This window comes from Abramis brama, assembly GCF_963993115.1.
Source record: "Abramis brama genome assembly, chromosome: 6".
Lineage (NCBI taxonomy): Eukaryota > Metazoa > Chordata > Actinopteri > Cypriniformes > Leuciscidae > Abramis > Abramis brama.
This window is the reverse complement of record NC_139968.1, coordinates 33717557-33742456: the sequence shown is the minus strand read 5'-3', so window position 1 is coordinate 33742456 and position 24900 is coordinate 33717557. Positions and strand designations below refer to the sequence as shown.

Sequence of the window (24900 nt, the reverse complement as noted above, 5' to 3'; positions counted from 1 at the left end):
TAAAGACAGACAATACTTTGGTCATCACTTTTGTGATATTGATTTGATTTTAAGTGATCAATGGCGCCATCTCTTGTTTTTTTTTAGAAACAGCAGTTAAAAACAGCATCGGCAAGTGGAAACACTCAACAGGAAATCATTGTCCAATGGAGAACTGGCTTATATTTTATGCATTTTTTCTTTCTTGTCAATAAGAGGTCTTATAGTTATACCAAATGGCAGTAAAAATCAGTGGATAAAAATGCCATTGTGCCAGGCTGGTAAAAAAAAAGGAGTCAAATAACATTGATTTATTGAATTCACACAAAAATGGAAACAGAGGGAGAAATAGTGAGGCCACAATCCGGAGAGGAATCAGGAAGAGTTTTTTTCAGGAAGAGAATTTCAGACAGGTACGTGCAGGGTGTGACACATCAGCCCAACAAGAGGCATCAGAGAAAGGAAAAGCAAAGCAGATACAAAAAAAACATTGGAGAGATGAGTACAGTACAGTGCAAGGACACTGAGATAGGCAAGCTCACAGATGAACACCAGGGGACATAGTGTGGCAATTGCAGAGAGAGAGAGAGAGAGAGAGAGAGTAAGAGAGAGAGAGCAGACCTGGCAGTGGTAGTTGAAGAGATGGATTGGTACAACAAAAAGGAGAGGGGATCCAGGGGAAAACAAACAAAAACTAAACTAATTAGGCAAGAACACGTGATTTGTGCGGTGGTTAACAATGCTACTGCGCTCCCTGACACCTTTTTTCTTTTTTGCACAATGGGTAGAAATTTCATACTGTGCCTGAGTTTGACAACAGCTTTCATTATATAGATATAGTATTCCATTATTTTACATTAAAGTAATGTGAAATAAAAACTTTATGCATATAAAGAATACAGTTGACAAAATTTCACCTGTACAACCTTTAGAATATGAAACAGTTTTTTTTTTTTTTGGTTACACTATTTTACGTTGATGTAGTTACATACTAACTCAAATAAGTTCTGAGTAATATTAATTAACTATTAATTAACTACATGTAACTACTATAGAGTTATGGTTAGTGTTTTGGTTAGGGTCAGTTACTTGTAATTTTGCATAATTTACTGTTATTACTACAGTAAGTATACATGTAGTGGGTAAATATGTCACCTTAAAACAAAGTGTTACCATTTTGTTTACTTTAATAAATAAAGTATAATTTTCCAAAACAAACAAACCAAAAAAATAGTAACTTTTACAAACTAAAATTTTGATTGGCAGTGTTAAATATAATCAATGTGAATCTATTGCTTTTCTCCCTCGATTTATCTCATATCTATAAGCAATATACAGCAGGACAGGAAGAGGCTCTTCACATACAAACTAAACACACACACACACACACACAATGTCCGTTCTCTCATGCACTTAATGTACTAAATGTAACTAAACTTGTAAACACTTAATGTAACTAAACTTGAGAACTGAATATTTACACACAACCTAAGTCACTAAATCAACTCTCTTTCAAAAGTATGTTAATTGATAAAAATAAAGAATGTTTTCACCCATTAAGGACAGTTAAAGTCTTATAAGGGTCAGATGAACTATAACATTATTATCATATGAGCGAGTAAAACTAAGACTGTCAAACTCTGTCGTGGGCTGGTGGGAGGATTCACACATATATAGTGTTTCAGTGGGTGGATATATATATATATATATATATATATATATATATATATATATATATTTTAGATCAGACACTGAACTACTGAAGAAAATGTTTCACACATGTGTTTTGTTCTGTTTGAGCTGGTGGAGTCTGATCGGTAAGTTATAAAAACAATTCATGGCTCTTTTTTTTTTCATTTCGGAGCAATAAAGTGGCTGTTACTGTTCAAATTAGACTTCTATCTGCTGATATGTAACAAATTAATCATCATTGTGAAGTTTACTTGCTTGAAATTCATTCTATGTTAAGAATTTTAAATTGAAATTACCAGGTCCAGAAAGGTTATGATAATAAAATGTCAAAAGTCATGGAAAATAACAGACATTTCTATAGTGAATGTAAATGTCTCTGTTTTTGCTATCAGAAAAGCCGAAATCTTCCATTGAGTCATTTTTAAATTTCAGGCTATTTTTTAATTCTAAAAAAAATAAAAAAAATAATTATTATAAACTTCTACAAAAGTCATGGAAATTAATTAGTCAAAATGTGCAAGTGTCATTAATTTAAAAAAATCTGCAATAAATATCATGTATTGATTTTCAATAAATTATGTAACTTTAAACACTGATTTTCCTTTACAGCAGATCATTTTAGCAGATAAAGATTAAGGATGTGTTGCACCAATACAGATTTTAAACACAACCTAAAACTTCCTTGTCTAATTCTTCTGGTCAGGTATGACAAATATTTAACTTTATGCCAAAAGTATGAAGCCAAAATGACTTTAATGATGAGTAATTGATTTCAGCACTCCTTGAACATGCAGCAACTTAAGCACGTAACCTACTATTGTTGCACATTAATGTTTTTCCCTTTTTTTTTGGAAACGCACAGAGAAAAAATAAATACATTTTGTAACTGTTTTTATTTTTTCCTTTGATTTGTCGTCTCATTCGTTTCTTTGCTAGATTTTCTCATGTCTGCTCATGCAAGGTAACGTTAGTCCACTCCCTGTATAATATGTTTGTTTGTTTGTTTTTCTCACAAATGTATGACTTTTGGAAGTGCAATTTCATTACCATGCAGTTTTAATAAAGCTGAATTAGCTAACCAAATTTTGTAAATGTCTAATTGTCATTTTTACTCTTCAAAGTGTACACTTGCAGGTCTTGATAATAATGAATTAACTGTTAGGCCCATAACCCAGCCATATGGCTGAAAAATGGGCCCCATGTAGGATTGTCCGCAGGTTCCATAATGGCCCCATGTTAAATGCCCAGATGAATTTCATGTAGTATTGCACTTGGTACTAGGTGGGACCCAAGTGGGCAACAAGACCCATCTCTGTCCCAGCTTTAATAATAAGGATAAACAATATTTTAAAAGTATATAATTATCTAACATATGAATATTTAAAAATTAATCACAAACCATAACATGCTAAATGGGGGATATATAGCATAACAAATTTTACTGTCAGAACGTCTTCTCTCAGTTGCTGAATGTCGCTCAACAACGTTGCTACAGCCCTGTCGCGTCTTACAATTCTACGTTGTTAAAATGTTGCGAGCACATAGACAGTGACGTTGCCATAGTAGAAATGCAACATGCCACAGACATTGCCACAACGTAAATGTCTCTGCTGAGTAAACTCCACCTCTGTTCATAACCACTCCTCAAGCCCGAGCTGGGGTGTGTTTCCTGTACAACGACGTAACTCTCCACTTCATTACCGCCACTTCATTATTTGTCATACTTGACTAGAAGAATTAGACAAGGAAGTTGTAGGTTGTGTTAGCTGAGATAAATTAAATGCAATTCTCACGTATGGATTGCTCGATGAAGAATGAGAGACGGCCCAACGGTCAGTTGAAATTTAAAAGGCTGATTTTCACGCTTCAGGGCAGTGACGAGTACATGTGTCGTCCAGTGGTTGTCCAGACATCCTAGGCACAACCTTAAGCAATGGCCCTGAACGGTGGTTCAATGTCAACCCTGTGACAACGCTGTAACAACCTTCACCACACAACGTAGTTATAGCAACCTTTTGGCCATGTTGTTAAAACGTTGTTAGAAGGTTGGGTGCCAACGTTCTGTGTTTGCTGGGAAGTAGCCTAGGCTAAACAACAAAAATGCCAGCAAATGGTCACTATCATGTTTGTTTTGCGATCATGGTAGTTTCCATTGATTTCTTTCTGATTAGTTTTCTGATAAAACTTCCATTTGTTGGTGAAATGATGGGTATGTGTGACGTTATTCCAGAGAGACGTGTTACAGGCGGGTTTTTATTAAAGCGCTGTAGAGCTTCTGGCTCGACATGTGGAAACGCAGCAGATTTTGGGCCCGTAGCTACTGGTCCGAGGCTTTTAGCTCGGTAATTCTACATGAAAAAGGTAGTTCTCTACTAAAAGGTACTACTCAAAAGGACACATTTATACTCAACTAATCTATCGAATGTTTCTGTCATTGTGTATTGTGTACCAAGTATTGAGGTGTTCAGGTGTTGTGTTAATTATATTTATTATTTATTATTTATATATTTATTATTTACTTCGATGTTTCTAAGTAACATAAAAGTGTGGTTTAATTCAGTATTAAATTGTTTGAGTAAAAAGTTACTTTAGTTAAATTAACTTAGTTAAGTAGATGTTACTTAATTATACATGAAATTAAATAAATGTAATATAATGAAGTAATATTTACTTAATTACTTCAATTACATGTTAAGTGTCAATTAAATGTCAAATTAATTTAAGTTCAATAGTAAGTAGATACAGTACAGTACTTGAAAATAACAGGTAAGCTGTACAGAGCAGTAGCAGTAAAATTTACTTAAAATGTGTTACTGCTAATTGATTTCAAGTAAATCCTACAAGTCATTTTTTCAGTGTATATTGTTTGAGTAAAATTTACAAACAAAGAGTGAGTGAAATGTATTGAGTATTGCAAAGAAAACTTCAAATGAGTAAGTATAAATTACTCCACAAACTCTAACTGGCCAAGTTAAATTTACTTACGCTCTTTGTTCATTTTACCTAACTTAATTCCATACATGTGACATTTACTTTAAAAAAAATAGGAGTGCAAAAACTTGCAAAAGAAAAGTTTTTTTTAGTGAAGAACCTTGATCCCTGGCACACTTGTACACAAACAGGAACTCGAGACACATGAACATTTGAACATTTGACCTTGCTTAATTACTACTATAATTCTTTATATCCCGTAAATGGTAACGTTTGATCTTTGCCCATAGGACACCCAGTTGCTACTTCCTGATATCATGTGTATAAATATTACCCCTCTTCATTCAATAGATATGAGAATATAACTGTATTGCACAGGCTCTGGCTCTTCACAAAATCTGCTAAAGGCAACAATTTGAAAACCAAGGTGAGTTTTTGGAACAGAAACCTTCTGAATAAATGTTCTACCTGAAGTATTTTTGAGCTGTCTTTAAATGCATTGAGAATCGCAGTGTGCAGCGTATGAGTGCATGCAGACATTTAACTTTTCCTGCTTATTGATTTCAGGTTCATCATGGCAATGCTGAAAAGTTGTTTGCTTCTTTTCATTATCTTCTCCATGGGGAATACAGAAGGTAACCAAGACATTTATTTAGTAAAAACCTAAATATTTTGGAAATATGAAATATTCTAATGACTAATAATTCCATGATTATTAAGGAGTTTACAGTGTATAAAGTACACATATTTTTAGCACATAATCACTCAAACATAAAATAAGCTATACATAAATAAAAAATAAAAACAAATTCTTTGCAGTGAATATTACAAGAGATGTTAATGGAACATGGACAAATGAAGTACATCCAGTTGATTTAGCCAGAAAATGCCCCACTGGATGGATACAATTTGGACTCCGATGCTACAAGTACTTTTCTCATCCGGCTAAATGGATCACAGCAGAGGTAATGTGTACAACAAGATGATTTGGTCAAACTTAATATTAGGTGTCTTTAACTACATCTTAAAAGACAGATGTAAAGATATGTATGTACCCAATAAGTGCATTGTATCAAATTATTAATTTAAACTGATACAAATTATTCTCTGGTGAAGTAAATACTACAGAAAAAAAAAAAAAAAAAGTAATTTCTACATGGAAAAGTTAAACCGTTAAAAATAAAAATTAAACCGTTGATATCAATGATATAAAATTAAGTAAAACCTACCCAACTTTTATAATACTGGTGTTACCATCATGCACTGGGGCATGAATAATTAATAAGGTTTATTTTTAACTGTTTTCCAGCTGCATTTACTCCGTTTTATCATTACTTTTGTTGTTAGGTTTACAACTTGCCGTTTTGTGACATCTGGATAAATTTTCCACGCAAAATAACACAGTCATACTCAAAAACGATCTATCGAATGTTACCGTCATTGTGTACCAAGTATTGAGGTCTCCGTGTTCATGTAGTTTGTTACTTTTATTTACTTAGATAAAGTATGGAATTTATACAATATTTATTGTATTATTTATTTAGATATTTCTGAGTAAAACATACACTCTAAATGTGTGGTTTAATTCAGTGTTATTTTGTAGAGTAAAAAGTAAATTTTGTTAAATTTACTGAAGTTAGTTAAGTAAATGTTACTTTATTCTATATGTGAAATTAAATAAATTAAATATTATTAAGTAATATTTACTTAATTACTTCAATGAAATGTCAAATGAATGTGAAGTTTAATAGTAAGTAGATTTTACTTGATAACAGGCAAGTTGTACAGGGCAGTAGCAGTAAAATTTACTTAACTTTACTTGTTAGTGCAAATTGTTACGAGAATTTTATCAAGTAAATCCTACAAGTTCTTTTTTTCAGTGATAGTTAATGGGAATGTAATTTTTATAGTGAAACTTTTTTTTTCTGCAAATAAATAGTACGAAATTGTGACTGAGCAAATAATCAATTAGAACAGACTTTGTTTGCAAATGTCTAAAATGTTGTCACTTTTGCTTTATGCTACAAAACATTTGATTTTGTATATTGACAATAAAAAAAAATTCTGTCTCTTTAGAGAAACTGTCAAAGTCTTGGAGCGAACCTCGCATCTGTGCGTAATAAACTGGAAAATGATTTCCTGCTGAGTCTGATGCCTTCTTCCACACAAACTTGGATTGGTGCTCATGATGCTGTAGTAAGTTCAGATGTGTGTCCTACACTCTAAAAGAACACTGGGTTAAAAACAACCCAAGGGCTGGGTAAATAAAGGACAGAACTCATGATTGGTTAATTTTACAGCTAATTGGGTTGTTTATTTAACCCAACATAATGGGTTGATTAAGCCATCAGAGTTGATTCTTTTTTATTATTATGTCTTTCCTTCATACATGAATGAATGTCTACGGATTAACTTAAATCCTATAAACATTTTTAAAACACTCGATACATGGCTTGCATGATAATTTCCTTAATTTTCAATCATATTTTACAGTACAGTATATTTAATATAATAAATTCAAGTGTAATCAACCAGTCTCTGTTGTCCCGTTTCCACCGTAAACGCTGGATCTTGAACAGGTGTTGTGCCGAATTTCAACCCCGCCAAATTATTTCCCCCCTAGCATTGGTAGGTTTAGGATTAGTTGTGGGGGAGGGGGTGGGGTTAGGATTAGGCAATCAGGTACTGACTTCAACGAGAGGGGTGATAATTTGGCAGGGGATCGAAATTTGCCGCCCTGCATTTCACTCATAGCCGAAATATGCTTTGACTGACTACATAACATGTCCATAAACAGTCAGTGCACAGTTCTGAGAACATATTTTAATATAGGTATTTATGTTCTGTATATTTTTTAATAAGATTTTATGCAAGGCATCAGACGTTTCCATCAGGCGAAAAGACCGACGCGAGTCATGTGACACTAGTGTAAAAGGTGACTCGCATCGCGCCCCTGCTTTGCATAAAATGTAAATATACAATATACAGCACAATAACAAATTTAAAGATAAAATTAAATGTACACAAACCTGTATTTTACAGAAGAAATAGGCCTGCACCATTTTGACGATGCTGCGCTCTCTCCTGAAGAGACCTGTGGCAAAAGCCTGCGATAAATAACACTCCCTGGTTTGTTACGTCTGACCCTAGTTCTGGGTAGCACAGGAAAACTACCCAAATACTGAAAAAATAACCCAACATTTTTTTTTTTTTTTTTTTGTGTAAAGAGACCTATTCGTTTAAACTAAAAGTTCTACTTTAAACACTCAAATATATATTTCATCACGGCCGGATGAAAACGCTAAATTATCCAAATTGACAAAGTGTGTTAAAGATATAAAAGATTGGATGACACGTAATTTTCTTTTATTAAATCCAGACAAGACAGAGGTACTACTTATCGGTTCAAAAAACCGCCCACAAAACCTCTCACAATATAACATATTAGGATGTCCTGTTACTTTATCCTCTACAGTAAAAGACCTGGGTGTTATACTAGACTGCAACCTGTCTTTTGAAAATCATATTTCATATGTTACAAGAACAGCCTTTTTCCACCTTAGAAACATTGCTAAGCTACGTAACATGCTATCAGTTTCTGATGCAGAAAAGTTAGTTCATGCATTCATGACCTCGAGACTAGATTAATGTAATACTTTATTAGCCGGTTGTCCTGCATCCTCAATAAACAAGCTACAGTTAGTCCAAAATGCAGCCGCTAGAGTTCTTACTAGATCAAGAAAATATGATCATATAACACCAATTTTATCATCACTACATTGGTTACCTATAAAGTTCCGTATTAATTACAAGGTATTGCTACTGACTTATAAAGCCCTAAACGGCTTAGCTCCAGTCTATTTAACAGATCTTCTATCGCCCTATAATCCATCGCGCTCTTTAAGATCACTAAATTCGAGGCTTTTGGTCATACCTAGGATATCCAGATCCACCAAAGGAGGGAGAGCATTTTCACATTTAGCTCCTAAACTCTGGAATGGCCTTCCTGATACTGTTCGTTGCTCAGACTCGCTCTCCCAGTTTAAAACTAGATTAAAGACGCATCTCTTCAGCCAGGCATTCATATAATACTTTTAATCTTACAGTTAAATCCGGCCTCTAGTTCATAAACGCCAGAGGAGATCTGGTCCCCGACTAAGCCTGGGTTCTCCCAAGGTTTTTTTTTCTCCATTAGGTCACTTGAAGGAGTTTTTCGGTTCCTTGCCACTGTTGCCTTTGGCTTGCTCAGTTGGGGTTTGCTCAGTTAATTTAATCAATCAATAATACTATTGATCAGCCTTACCAAACGTGGACGTTTTTTTCCACTAGAAACAAACCTTGTTGTGTTATTTTGATTTAATACTGTGAAGCTGCTTTGATACAATCTGTATTGCAGAGGTGTCAAGTAACGAAGTACAAATACTTCGTTACATTACTTAAGTAGAAATTTTGGGTATCTATACTTACTGGAGTAATTATTTTTCAGACGACTTTTTACTTCTACTCCTTACATTTTCACGCAATTATCTGTACTTTCTACTCTTAAAATTTTAAAAAATAGCCTCGTTACTCCTAGTTCATTCCGGCTTGTTTTCATTCCGTCTTGTTGTCGTTAAAAAAAAATAATTGGCCAATTACACAAACGGTTAATAGATCTGAGTCCCGCCTCCTGAACACACATCGCTAAACTGATTGGCTTTGTGTTTTCTTTCTAACTTGTGAGAGGCTGTAGTCACATTTGGTTGTGCGAAGCGCCAAAACTCCTCCGAGTCCTAAGGAAACCTAGATGCGGTAAGCGAGGAAGAAATCAACAGTTCTGTGCTCAAGAATACGGGGCAAATTGCGTCAAATATTGATTTGGGGACAGACGTTTTTACAATATAATGACAATCGTAACATAACACAAACATAATCGTTAGTGTGTGTGTGTGTGTGTGAGAGAGAGAGAGAGAGAGAGAGAGAGTGTGTGTGTGTGTGCGCGTGAGAGAGAGAGAGAGAGTGTGTGTGTGTGCGTGAGCGAGAGAGAGAGAGTGTGTGTGTGTGTGTGTGTGCGTGGAGTAACCCCAGAGTGCACTCTGGACGATGGGGCGGGGCGACGCGACACTTTTGGGCGGAGTGACACGTGTCGCCCCGCCCCTATTTTTCTGTTCCCGCCTTTCGCATTTTCCTCCGACCCCCCAGGGGGCAGTTTGTGATGAACGGCACGGTGGCGGCGGCAGCAGCAGTAACGAACAAACGATACTCCACGTTGATTGCGATTCCAACTGGTGAGTAAAAATGGTTGTGTAGATTTTTATAAATATATTTAAAAATATAACATCGTAGACATTTTGAAACCGCAGTAAGATACAAAGGTTTGGTTTTCCAAATTGATGATTTGTATTAAATAATTACTATAACCATATTAAATTAAGTTCGCTTGGTAATGTGCTTAGTTCATTAATTTTCAGATTTCTTCATTGTCAAATGCAGCAACCAGTGCAGAGAAAAGGCACATTTTCACTGCTGCTTTTGTGAGAAGACCGTTATTAATAGGTCACAATTAATGACCCACATATTAAGCCACCATGAGCCTTGTGTTGAACCAAGGCCTGGTTTTTCAAAAGGTTTAATCCGGATAAAATTGATCCGGATTTAGTAATCCTTTTTTTTGTGATCCGTGATCACGTAATCCAGCTTACTTTTGAGCTAGTTTTTCAAAGCAACATCGGATTGGACCAATCTGATCCGGATAGGAACTTTTCAGGATCACCAAATCCTGTTTACTAGAGCCTTAAATGGAACCAACAGTGTAGCCTAATGGCTTAGCAAAGAACAACAGTTGGCAAAATACCGGTGGCCACAAATAACCATTGTTTATTTTAATTTTAAGAAACAGAAACAGTGTAATAAACAGAAACATTTTACTTTCCTTATTTTGTTATAATGATAAATTGTTGATTTTGTTGTTTTACCATATCTCATTAGATGTGACATGCTTCATATATGCTTCAAATGTGAAGAAATGTATATATCATCAGTAAACATTGATTTTGTGATCATTCACTTAAAAAAAAAACCTCTCTGGTTTTATTTGTTTCGAAAAATCACAACTGAATCCACCCTTCTGATGGGATCAGGATAATCCTGTTTTTTTGGATCAAATAGATCCCAAACCGAGTTCAAAGTTCTGAAAAACCCAAAGGGCAGGTTTGATCCAGATCAAATTTAAGATCGGATTACATGATCTGATCTTAGTTCAGAATCCCTCTTTTGCTTTTGAAAAACCCATTTCCAAGATTTGATCCAATCCGTGATCCGAAATCCCACTGGATTACTTTTGAAAAACTGGGCCCAGGAGTTACTTCAGACATGCATATTGAGAATGTCATGAATAAAGACACAGGTAATTGAATCTTGAAGAACTTGTTCTGTTATACAAAAGCAATATGTTTCATTTTCTTAAAGCTATGTTTACATTTTTTATTTTTTTATTTTTTTGAGATCGAGAGCAATAAATTACTGAATTGTTCAAGTTTGAATGAATTAATAATTTCTCAATATTTTTTTTATGAATAATTGTTGATTGTGTAGTGGGTCTGAGCGTACAGCACAAGTACAGCGCCTGCAGCTCGGCAGCACAGAGGTTTGGAGCTGAATCCTGCATTAGAAAGAGACCTGCATTGAAAGTGGAGAGGTTTTGTGATACAGCAAAAAGACAAGATCCCACATCGACAACTTCCGCTTCTTCAAACAGAGGTCAGACTTCTTGACAAAAACAAAATGTCACATATTTGTTTGGCATAATCCTCTCCATGTTGAGTGATCTGTTCTATCTGGTAATATCTCTATTGCTTTATAAGGATCTCTTCCAAACATGAAGACCAAAAACCTAATGGATAATAGGAGCAAGCCAGCAGTTACACCTGAATCTGAACTTCAGTGTTCTACAGGTAACCGACTTGTAAACTTGTACTACTCAGGGTTGCAGTGGTATGAGATTTTCACAGTACAAAAACAGTTTCAGAAATTATCATGGTTTAATGGTATCTGGTCCTGCTCATTAAAATGAGAGTCATTTTTAAATATATAATATTTTTAAAAATCGTTTGTCATTGGATAATTTTTTACTCCTACTCCAATAACAATAAATATTATTACTTATACTTAAGTAATTATTTCTATAAGTACTTTTACTTGCATACAGCTTTTGGATATTCTGCCCACCTCTACTGTCACACCACATAGCCTAGAGTGTCAAAACTGCATTTACTGTTTGAATTGTGTGATAAAAGTAACAGAATTTGATACATTTTGCTTTATTTTTGACTAGAAACAAAGCTCATCACAGTTTACGGATGGAAGGGATGCAGTAAATAGTGTATAGTTGGGCATCTACTGAAAATAGCATGGGTTAAAACCTTGATCTCGGGATTTAAGATTTGATATAGAGCAATAGTACATTACAGTACTTTAAATAAGCAAATATGTGAGATATTACTCTCTTTTATCCATGAAACTGTCATACTGCTGCAACCCTAATATAATATACTGTATAAAAGTTAGTATGCACAGTGATCTTAAAACATTAGTCACATTTAAGTGCAGTAGTAAAGACTGAACTTTAAACATGTTGTTTCAAGCAACTCCAGTAGAAGAAGAAAAAAGTCTGAGGACTGCTAATGGGAAGCCTAATACAGTTGTGTGTGTGCACTGTAATTTGACATTATTAAATTATGTGACATTTAAACTTGAATCTCCACACTTATATCTTTTCTGTATTTTGTCTTTACATTTTAAGGTGTGGTCAACTGTAAGATTTTCTCTCAGGACTAAGAATTCAGACAGATCTACAATCAGGGAATGCTCGGAATGCTTGGAGCTTTTCAAGTTCTATCCACCAGGGTATAGGGGAAGAGGAAGACGAGGGGAACTGCTGGGCTTTTACTCCGAAGATCATTGTACAGGATTTTGCTCGCAGGACTGTTTTTTTGCTGCAGGAAATGAATTTCCGTTAAACTCATAAAACTTGTACCTACAGAATGGGAATTGAGAGATGACCTGGTTTTGATGTAGTAATTGATGCAACTTCAAGTTAAACTTTATGTATAGTGTTCTACTGAAAAGCTGTGGCAAATGTGTATGACAAAAATTCACTCATTGTGCATATGGTAAGGTACCTTGGTTCTTTAAGGTTTGCATAAATTACATTCTGCTGTTCTTACATTTGATGTAATGTCATTTGCTAATAGGCATGAAGTTTAACTAACAAGCAGTTTGGAGTCTATATAATAAATAAAAAGTGACAGTCTTTGTTTTGTTTTTAAGAGCATGTAGATGCTCCCTTATAAGTTTATTATAGTAAAACCATGGTTATTGATTACATTTATGTATGATGCACAAATACTATAATTCAACTTTTTTTTATAGCACAACCATGGTTAATTTGTGATTACCATGGCTTTTTGGATCAATAATCCGTATGATCAGTGAAGTTTAACAGCCGTATATGTAGTAAAAAAAAAAAAATATATAGTAATCATTTTCGTAGGGGCTAACGGAAACTCATGGTTACAGTGAGACTGGTGACATGTCCGCTATAGTTTGCTCTCTCTCTCTCTCTGTGTGTGTGTGATTTTAAGGTACATTGCGTCCCATACTTATACTACTGTGTCATTAACTTACAAAAAACTGAGTAACGAACCATCTACTACAGCTGTTGAGGGAGTGATTGTTAATTAAACCATTCTTTCTATTCTCTTCGTATTTCTACTTCAATGGAATATTGTGGAATCGCAACAACGATCGCAAAATTTATAAACAAGTTTATTCGTCTGTTGTGTTCTTCCGCATTCCCAGCCTGCCCAAAGCGTCACACTTCTCTGCACCAATAATCTGTAATAGCGTCACACTTCTCTGCACCAATAAGATCATCTTTATTATAAACCAATAAACGTTAAGGTGGGCGGGGCGACACGTGTCGCTCCGCCCAAAAGTGTCGCCCCGCCCCATCGTCCAGACTGCACTCTGGGGGACTACGGTGCGTGAGCGTGAGAGAGAGAGAGAGAGAGTGTGTGTGCAACTCTACATTATAGGGTCAAAATATCCCCACAAAGATGTCAATATCCGAAATCCTTGTCCTTTTGGGTTTTTTTTTTTTTTTTTTTTTAGAAAACAGCTTATAAATCAGACTTTTGTTTTTTGAAAATGTAAAAATGCAGTCAGTTTTCTGTGATAGGTAAGGTTAGTCTATAGTCCACATAAAACATGAAAAAATAACATTGCTTGGTCTGTTGAAGGCTGGTCTTGTTGAAATGAGAGGCCTGTTGATCAAATCATCCCAGTCTCATCAGCTGGACTGAAAGAAGTTTCAATGCTCTTAGGACACTGAAAACATGGCTCAGAGCAATGGTCACAAGTGACACTTGACAGTATTGCTGTGTGTCGTGTCCAACAGGACAAACTGGACAGTATTGATGTGAAACATATGCCAACAGTTAATTTCTGTGAAATGATTAGTTCACTTAGTTAAAAATGAAAATTATGTCATCATTTACTCACTCTCGGGTTGTTTCAAACCAGTTTCTTTCTTCTGCTGAACACAAAAGAAGATATTTTGAAGAATGTCGATAACCAGACAGTTGATGGTAGCCATTGACTTCCATAGTATTTTTTTTTTCCTACTATGGAAGTCAATGGGGTCCATCCACTGTCTGGTTATCGACATTCTTCAAAATATATTCTTTTGTGTTCATCAGAAGAAAGAAATTCATACAGGATTGAAACAGTTTAAGGGTGAGTAAATGATTTTCAGTTTTGGGTGAACTATATCACTTTAATGAAAGATGCAGACATGTGTTTGGCTTCTTCAAAAAGCAAGGAACAAGACAGTATTGCACTATTGCATTGCACTATGAGCGGAGTAAAGTTAAGTCTCTGTTAAACTGCCACCATGTCTTTATTAGTTATTTGTGACATTACAGAATTAATTAATTTACGTATTGTTAAGGTCAATATAGACTAAAAACCTTAATACATTACCTTATTAATTTCCTGATTCCTCCGCTTATTTAGCTTATTTATTTAGAAAATTAATTTTCTATGTGCATATATATGGCTGAAACAGGTAGCCTAGTGCATCATCCCAAATTTTTCAACATCAACATTTTAATATAATTATAGTCAAATATGGCCTTTAGAAAAATGTGTTTTTTTGAGGAGCTGGGGTAGTGCACTATATAGGCCCCTGTGGCGCGGCCTTAGCTTTTGTCCTTAATGGCATTTTTTTTTCTTACATTACTTTTACTTTTATACTTTAAGTAGTTTTGAAACCAGTACTTTTATACTTTTACTTGAGTAAAAAGCTTGAGTTGATACTTCAACTTCTACAGAAGTCTTTTTAAACCCTAGTATCTTTACTTCTACTTGAGTAATGAATGTGAATACTTTTGACACCTCTGCTGTATTGTGAAAAGCGCTATACAAATATACTTGACTTGACTTGACTTAAAGGCAACATTTCTAATGAAGATGGTTTGACTTCAAATCTGAACTTAATTGGCTTCTTCCTGAAGTCTGACAACTGTAGTGCACTCTTTGTATTCACTCTCTTCACTCTTTAGGAAGGACACTGGTTGTGGAGTGATGGAACTCTTTTTTTGTATACCCACTGGTGCGCTGGAGAACCTAACTCAAATCCACATGGTTATGAGAACTGTTTGGAGATCAACCTTTCCTGTAAGAATGCAGTCTGTTTTTTAATACTTTCAATTATAATTTACAATCCTACAATTTTACATCATACAGTAACATGAAATCACTCAATTTGGATTTCACTTTTTTTTTTAAGTGCCTTAAATTAAATATTCCATTTCATTTTGATTCTAACACCACTATAATGATCAGAATAACTTATTTCATTATTCCACCTTACAGCTGACCGTTGCTGGAACGATACAGGCTGTTCACTCTCACGTCCCTATATTTGTGTTAAGGACCTGTGAGACTGTCATGCTGCTCCACAGTTACTTTGATTGAACTACATTTACAACATTTTTCCAAAATTATATTGTCCAAAATGTTATTCTGAAATCAACTATCTTCTAAACTTTAATCTCTTTTCAGTATCTTCTCTGAAACATTCCTCAAATTAATAAAAGCATTGAAAAAGCAAACTGTGCATTGTGGATAATAATGTATGTCAAAATATAAGTACAGCTGACCGTGTTGCAAGGTTTGAGGATATAGTTATTAAAATGGCATTAAATGATGTCATCATCAGGGGCGGGGTTTAAGCATGCTGTAACTGCACACATGCTTCATCATTGGCAAAGAAGACATTTGCATGTTTGTTTCCTGGATTATAAACAAATATAGAACTCATCCAGGGCCCTTTTTGTTTTCTGTCTTATAAAATATCACATTATTATGGTGTGACACCTCTGCAAACAAATCAGAGATTAAGTGAACTGTTTGAACGAATCAAACTGAATCACAAACAATTTCAGACCATTTTCTAAACCTGTTTAATTAGATCAATAGTGATTCACTCACTATTCTGGCATTGCTCATTCTGATTCTAAACAGCTGATAGAAAACACAAAGGAATATTCTCGGGTCGAAAGTAATCTACAATATCAGAAAATGATTTATCAGCAATATTTTACTGGGGCACAGTGTGTATTTCAAAAAGGGTCCAGCGATGCCCACAGATCTATATGGTATCGCAAAATTTTAAAACAATGAAAATCATTTTAATTCAGCGATCTGCATCAAAGGCAGCAAATTGGTTTTGGTTTAGGCCTATTTTTAGATTAAACTAGTTTTAATAACATACTTCATTTTATTTGTAAATTGGTCATCAGTTAATTTTACACTTGCACAATTATTTCGCCAATTTATTATCTTCGAGATGTGTGTGATTTCAGTGAGCAAAAAAAGCATATACATGCATGACCTTAGCTAAGCTTAGCTAGTTTATTTTCAACTCTAGCTTAATTTCGCCGAACTATTTTAAAGAAGCTTCAAATAACATTTGATTTCACACTGACAAATACAAAATGATACATTTTAAGAAGAAATGCATGACTTACTGTTGCATTATTTATTATGGCATCATGCAGAAGTTCATATGTATAAACATTGTTTCATTATAATAGTGGTTTTTAAAACAGTGAAGTTTTTCCAGAAACAAACTTTTTTACAACCACTAGCAGTGTAGCATGACAAATGCCAGCCACCTGAATCATAATGCTGAGACTTATCACTCTTTATTAAAAATATAATGGACTCAAAGAAACAAGACATAATTTGACCACTAGAGGGATGAGTCATAATTCCACAGTATAAATGTGCAATTTGCTTTGTCAAACATTTACTATTGCTTATTATTCCTTATATTATGGTTATTAATAATGTTCACCACTTGAAAAAGCAAGAAAAACAGATGCATTGCTAAACCATAAAGCAACTGACCATGATAATCATACTTCTCCACAAAATGTGTACTACAGTTATTGTTCCTACTATAAAGCCATAATTTGAGATCTTCTTCAAAGAGTGTACACTCAAAAAAATAACTCATTGGACAAACTCAATTTAATTGAGGGCAGGATTTCCTATAGGATCATTTTTGTCATTTCTTTTTTTAAAAAGACAGTGGTGTCAGATACCACATTACCATTTTACAGTAGTAACAATCACTAAAATAACTTACTATTTGCTGTTTGTTTCCCTATTGATTGATTGTTTAAGTATTGTTTATACTTCGTCTGTACACGTAGCCTCATTGCGGTGCATTATGAGACTGAATGACTGCACTCAATAATATCCACTATGGTTTCGACACCTCTACAAATACCTTTCTCCAGAAATATTGGTAGGGGTATGGGGCGAGTCAATGGTAGATGGGAGTTTTACTTACTCAAACATGTTCGGAGGGCAGAAAGGAAAATTTAAAACAATATAAAAACACCATGGGAACAAGAAACTAATGCTCCCAGAACGTTCTGAGAACTAAACATTGGGCTATAAGAATGAGAAATCCAAAATGTGCATGTTTGAGTCTTTACTTTATCATAAATGAGCTTCCAATAAACAAAATGGTGCACTTGGAAGCTATAGTGTATTGAGTTTTCTAACGACAATTACAACTAGCAATTAAGTCAATCCGGTAGTATATATCATAATAGAATGAAGTTACAGATTTCACTTGTAACCTTGATGTAAAGTAAGATTATATTAGTGCAATGCAAACAAAGTCAACTTTAAAGGCGCACACATACAAGTGCAACGCAGAAAACGAGCAAATAAAAAAATACAAACTACACAATAGAAGTGTAACTATCCTAATCTAATATGGCCAACTCTTGTTTCCAGTAAAAGTCATGTTGAATAGGGCTGGGGAAAAAAAATATATATGGCTGATGTTAATGTTAGTCTTCTCCACTAGATGTCATCCTCATATTTATCTTGAGTGACAGCATGAAAGATGTTCCAGACAGTTGAAGAAACCATCACTGTCAAGCCTTGCCAATATACTGTAAGCATTCAAGCACAAGACACGAAAAACACAACATATCTGAAGCGCACACAGAAATATGTGCTTCTCAATCATTGTGTTTTTAATCTTTCTCTCTGTCCTGGATTACTGTGTCTGCATTAAAGAGTAATTGGTGATATTTCTGTTTAAAGTGTAGAGGCAGTTTGGATCAAGCTACTGGTGTTTTATTTAGGGCTTTAGATATGTGAAGTGTATCAATGATTCACGATAAGTAATCCTTTTTGGACATCTGACCTGTGACATTTTGATGCTTTTTGATTTTTTCTTTAATCTGTTCTGTGCAGAGGGCATCAACTGTGAGGTTCATAATAGCAGGGGGGAAAACTACAGAGTAATCACACATGCACTAAAAGCCTCTTGCACAAGATGTCTGTCCATCCAGCAGATCACACCATGTTTCTGAAGAAATCAGACCACAGGTTTCAGTTTGACTCAGACATCGAGCTGTTAGTGTTTCACCTCAGTAAGACCAGCAATGAGAGATGGGAGATGATTTAACCTGTTTTATCATTCACTACAACTAAATGATTGTGGAACATTTAGTCCATAATCTTTATTTTAACATGATATTTAGGAAGATTTACACAATATTACACTCTATACTTTCACATACTTAGCACAGTCAGACAACTATTATATTTATCAGTGTTAAGTGATAAAAAAATCATGTTTTTGCTAATAAGAACATGTAAAGTCTTAATAAGAGCACTTTTTTTATATATATGTAATAATATATAAATATACAGTGCATGTGTGTGTGCATTAGAAGGGTTAAGCTGTGTCGTGGGAGGATTCACACCAGCTTGACTGTTTCCAGCGGATATAGTCTTATTACATCAGACACTGAACTACTGGAGAAAATGCTTCACATGTTTCTTTTCTTTTGTTTGTGCAGGAGTTGTCTTGGTAAGTTATAAAAACATTTTTACAGCTTAATAATTTTTTTTTTCTGAACATTATCAACTGCTGTTGTTCAAATTAGGGATTTGCATTTGCTTTTCTTCCCAGATTTACTGAGATTTACTTTATAGTCTGTTTTAATGTCCCACACACACAACTATGAAATGATTGGAAATAATTAGCTGAGTGAAACTTGTTTTACAAGTGTGAGATGAACCATCACATGTTTATTTTGCTCTACAGGAGATCGTGTAAAGATCATGCTCTTCTGTCTGTTCTTATAAGTGATGTTTAACCGCATGTGTGTCTGCTGTTCTTCATTTCACATTTAAAAAAAAAAAAAAAAACAGATTTCAGGGTTTCTAAACCAACAAGAATGAAAACTTGTTTTGTTCTCCAGGTGTGTTTGGTGATTCAGTGTCAGTGATGGAGGGAGATTCTGTTACTCTGAACACTAGACTTGAAATACATGAAATACATGAAGTTGAAGATATACTGTGGACATTTAGACATGAAAAGTCTGTCTTAGCTAAAATCAGTAGAGTAATTTCCTCGATATATGATGATGTTCCTGATGGGAGATTCAGAGACAGACTGAAGCTGGACGATCAAACTGGATCTCTGACCATCACAAACACCACAACTGAACATACTGGAGTTTATGAACTAGTGATAAGTGGAGCGAAATCATCATCAAAATTATTTAATGTTTCAGTCTATGGTGAGTAGAGATCATTTGTCCAAATGTTCACATATTCTCGTTTTTATTTTACTTGAACTATTAAGATTGTAAATATATGTAAGATCTCAGTGTGTGAGATGATAAACACACTAACTGTTATTATACTAAACATTCACTCAGCACATTATACCAAGCATTTTTTATATCAAGTTCATCCAAATTCCATTTTATTCTCTCATGTTTTCCAGCTCGTCTGCCTGTTCCTGTCATCATCAGTAACTCTTCACACTGTTCTTCATCATCTTCATCTTCATCAAATTGTTCATTGGTGTGTTCATCGGTGTTGAATGTGAGTGATGTGACTCTCTCCTGGTACGCAGGAATCAGTGTATTGTCCAGCATCAGTGTGTGTGATCTCAGCATCAGTCTCTCTCTACCTCTGGAGGTGGAATATCAGGATAAAAACACCTACAGCTGTGTGCTGAACAATCCCATCAGCAACCAGACCACACATCTGGACATCAACACACTCTGTCACACATGTGCAGGTACCACAGCACTGATGATATATGTGTGTGTTTACTGACCTGATCTCTGTCTTCTGTTGTAGATCAGACTGACGCATTCACTCACATTAATGTCTCTCTTTTCCTCTCCTTCAGTTCCTCCAGTCTCAGTGTCTCTGATAGTGTTGATTTCTGCTGGATCTCTGACGATTGTTGCAGCAGTCGGGATCTTCTGGATCTGCAAGAAAACTGACCGAGAAGGCAAGTGTTAACTTCTGCTTATAAGACAGAATTGGAAATTGGATGTTTTGTTTTTGATGGAATTTTTATTTTGTTATAGTCGTTGACGATGAAAGAGTTCCGAATAGAGATAATGAAGAGATCACTTATGCTAATCCAACATTTTACAAACGAAATGCACAGAAACGAGTGAGTTCATTTTTATTGCAATGTTTTTTTGTGCTTTATATGATCTGACACACACACACACACACACATAATATATACATATTAGTAAAGACACTAGAGTTTTTAGTCTTCTGCTCTGATGGGTTCAGTAGATCAGTGGTTCTCAACTGGTAAGTCTGTTCTGATAGCAAATAGCAGGGGAAATGGATGCAAATAATACAGTTAGCATAGCATTATGGTAGCAAAATAAATTGATTTTTAAAATGGAAGAGGATGTTGTTGATATCAGTAGTTTGTCTGTCCAATCAAACTGCATAGTGTTTGGGGCAATTTCATTGGTGCAATATACACAATATTTTGGCACAGTGTTCATTTTAGCCTGGTAGATCTCACTTGCTGCTGTTAATGCATCTGAATCTGAACTATGCATTTAAGAAAATAATAATAATAATAATAATAATAATAATAATAATAATTTATATTTAATTAAATTACTTTTTAATTAGAAAATGTCATTCTATTTTTGTATCTTGTGATGTTCTTTTACAGACTGCTAGAGAGGAGAATCACACAGAGTATGCGGTTGTCTGCATAAGATGATGAAACTCATTTGGCGTTTGGATTTAGTATGTGAACTTTGATCTTCATAAGCATTGGACAAGTTTTGGGATTGTTGAAAATAAAATCTAAAAATGAACATAGGCTATGTGATATTTTGTAAAAACCAACTCAGTTTGAGAGTCTTGAGTAAAAACCTGTTGTGGTCTGGTTCCCTTCTATATAGACATGTGGTTTGATTTGTAGCTTAAACAAACAGTATGTGCATAAGAGTGCCGGCCTATTATTGAACTTTTGTGGTTGACGTGCATTTGAGAGGGCATGACAGAGGTGTGACAACAGCCTGCAGTTGAAGGGCTTTTTCCATTTCTGCTAATGTGAAACTCAGTTTACTTACTGCCTTGCAATAATGACTCCATCCATCATAATCTCTGACAGATAATACATTCTCTCAAATCAAACAATTATTTAATTTGAAACTTTACTTTATGAATGTGCAAATGTCATGTATTTTTTGTAAGTGAAAACTTAAATTTAATATGTGTGCAAGTACATATGCTTGCTCGCGTCACTTTTGTTGCCCATTTCGTTTTTGAAACTTTGGTTTGGCTTTCAATGCGTCAACACAGAAAAGCACTGACCATGTTCCTGGATCAGCATCTTTGCTGATCCTGGAACAACATTTTAATCAACCAATCAGATTTGACAAGTTTACCGTTTATGTCAAGTTTTAGCTTTCAACCTGTCAGCAAACAGAAGAATACAGCACAAAGGTAACTTCCACAAAGGGTGTTTATTGGCAGGTAAGTTCATTTAATAGCAGCAAACACTTAGCGGAGAGAAAAAGTTATTATTGTTGTGTGTGTTGACTGATGCAAACTGGATGGCAGGAGACTGAAGATGATTGAAGATAATCAAAGACGGGATCCTAACTGGTAAGTATCCCAAGTAGGTAGTATAAAAGTCAGTGTGGATCGACAGATAAGTAAACACATGCTTTGCTGGTTGTGAAAGTGTGTGAGCACACAATTTGACCAAATCTTAATACACCAATAATGAGGGTTCAAAACTCTGTCTTCAATGCTGTTATTATAATAAACATTACAATGTAACTGATTATAGAATAAAGAAGTGCATACACTTTTGAGGAAAGCTTTGCTCTGACAACACATTCATGTCCTGTAAAAGAAAAGCATCCCGGTATGAGAGACAAAGCAGCACTTTAACATTTTTATATTGTTCAGGTTATATGTAAAAAAAAAAAAAAAAACTGTATGGAAAAATTAACAATGTGGATCTGTTTTTTTTTCCAATATGTATTTCCAACAACAAGAATACAGTGTAGGCTACACTTAATTTCTGTACATAAATAAAAAAGACAGACCCTGATCTCAACGACACTTTATAATAGTGTGTGTGTGTGTGTGTGTGTGTGTGTGTGTGTGTGTGTGTGTGTGTGTGTGTGTGTGTGTGTGTGTGTGTGTGCACTAGGGGGTGCTCAAAGGGTTCACCAGCTTGAATACAGGGTAAAAATGGATGGGTGTGTTTCAAAAATACAAGAAAAATATAAACAATAACAGAAAAAGCTGAACATTGCACAATTTAACCCTTGAATTAACAAGGCCATGCTGCTATAGCATTTGTTTTACATTTAACATACTGACATATAACAAACTGACAAATATATTGATACTAATATACTGACAAATAACACGTGTGCAACATGATTAATAATAGTTCATCAAAAGCAGTTTTGCACACGCTGAGGTAAATACTTATATACACTGCTCAAAAAAATTAAAGGAACACTTTGAAAACACATCAGATCTCAATGGGGAAAAATATCATGCTGGATATCTATACTAATATGGACTGGGTAATGTGTTATGAACGAAAGGATGCCACATCGTTTGATGGAAATGAAAATAATCAACCTACAGAGGATTGAATTCAAAGATACCCCGGAAATCTAAGTGAAAAAATGATGCAGCAGGCTTGTCAATTTTGCTGAAATTTCATTGCAGCAACTCAAAATGGTTCTCAGTAGTTTGTATGGCCCCCACGTGCTTGTATGCATGCCTGACAACGTCGGGACATGCTCCTACTGAGACGACGGATGGTGTCCTGGGGTATTTCCTCCCAGATCTGGACCAGCGCATCACTGAGCTCCTGGACAGTCTGAGGTGCAACCAGGTGATGTCAGATGGACCGAAACACAATGTCCCAGAGGTGTTCTATTGGATGTAGGTCAGGTGAGCGTGGTGGCCCTTCAATGGTATCATTCCTTCATCCTCCAGGAACTGCCTGCATGCTCTCGCCACATGAGGCCGGGCATTGTTGTGCACCAGGAGGAACCCAGGACCCACTGCACCAGCATAGGGTCTGACAATGGATCCAAGGATTTCATCCCGATACCTAATGGCAGTCAGGGTGCCATTGTCTAGCCTGCAGAGGTCTGTGCGTCCCTCCATAGATATGCCTCCCCAGACCCTCACTGACCCACCACCAAACCGGTCATGCTGAACGATGTTACAGGCAGCATAACATTCTCCACGGCTTCTCCAGACCCTTTCCTGTCTGTCACGTGCTCAGGGTGAACCTGCTCTCATTTGTGAAAACCACAGGGCACCAGTGGCGGACCTGCCAATTCTGGTGTTCAATGGGAAATGCCAATCGAGCTCCCTGGTGCTGGGCAGTGAGCACAGGGCCCACTAGAAGACGTCGGGCCCTCAGGCCACCCTCATGAAGTCTGTTTCTGATTGTTTGGTCAGAGACATTCACACCAGTGGCCTGCTGGAGGTCATTTTGTAGGGTTCTGGCAGTGCTCATCATGTTCCTCCTCGCACAAAGGAGCAGATACCGGTCCTGCTGATGGGTTAAGGACCTTCTACGGCCCTGTCCAGCTCTCCTAGAGTAGCTGTCTCTCTTCCTGGAATCTCCTCCATGCTCTTGAGACTGTGCTGGGAGACACAGCAAACCTTCTGGCAATGGCACGTATTGATGAGCCATCCTGAAGGAGCTGGACTGCCTGCACAACCTCTGTAGGGTCCAGGTATCGCCTCATGCTACCAGTAGTGACACTGACCCTAGCCAAATGCAAAACTGGTGAAAAACAGTCTGAAAAGATGAGTAGGGAAAAATGTCAGTGGCCTCCACCTGTAAAACCATTCCTGTTTTGGGGGTTGTCTCACTGTTGCCCATCTAGTGCACCTGCTGTTAATTTCATTAACACTAAAGCAGTTGAAATTGATTACCAACCCCCTCTGTTACTAAACTGACCAGATCAATATCCCAGGAGTTTAACTGACTTGATGCTATTCTCTGATTAAAAAGTGTTCCCTTTATTTTTTTGAGCAGTGTATGTAAAGTGCACACAGTGTCATACATAAGAACACAAAAAAATTTCATAACACAAAACAATAAATAATGCTATGACCATTCATTTAACAACATAAGCTGTACCATAAACCCATAATGTATAGGCTACATAAATAATATAAAATAAGAAAAACAATATAAAAATAAACAATTATTTAACTGAATAACCATGGTTATTCAGTTAAATAATTGTTTATTTTTATATTGTTTTTCTTTTTTTTTATATTGTTTTTTATATCAAATCATCTTATAATTTACATGAAAAGCTATGAAGTGACGTTCCCTGAATTCCCTGCTTGACACCTCACATTTAAATGTGAGGTGTC

At 35.5% G+C, this 24900-nt stretch overlaps 3 long non-coding RNA genes across 3 annotated transcripts; all 3 read left to right on the top strand.

The window, feature by feature from the left end:
• Positions 1–9590: 9590 nt before the first annotated feature.
• Positions 9591–14172, top strand: LOC311084165. Its single transcript, XR_014606447.1, has 3 exons — positions 9591–11340; positions 11445–11534; positions 12383–14172. It is a non-coding gene; the product is annotated as an uncharacterized lncRNA (long non-coding RNA).
• Positions 14173–14316: 144 nt separating this feature from the next.
• LOC311084767 lies at positions 14317–20370 on the top strand. Its single transcript, XR_014606595.1, has 3 exons — positions 14317–15318; positions 15517–19763; positions 19973–20370. It is a non-coding gene; the product is annotated as an uncharacterized lncRNA (long non-coding RNA).
• Positions 20371–20383: 13 nt separating this feature from the next.
• On the top strand, positions 20384–21335 carry LOC311084768. The gene is made up of 3 exons (XR_014606596.1): positions 20384–20491; positions 20571–20659; positions 21188–21335. It is a non-coding gene; the product is annotated as an uncharacterized lncRNA (long non-coding RNA).
• The last annotated feature ends 3565 nt before the right edge of the window (positions 21336–24900 follow it).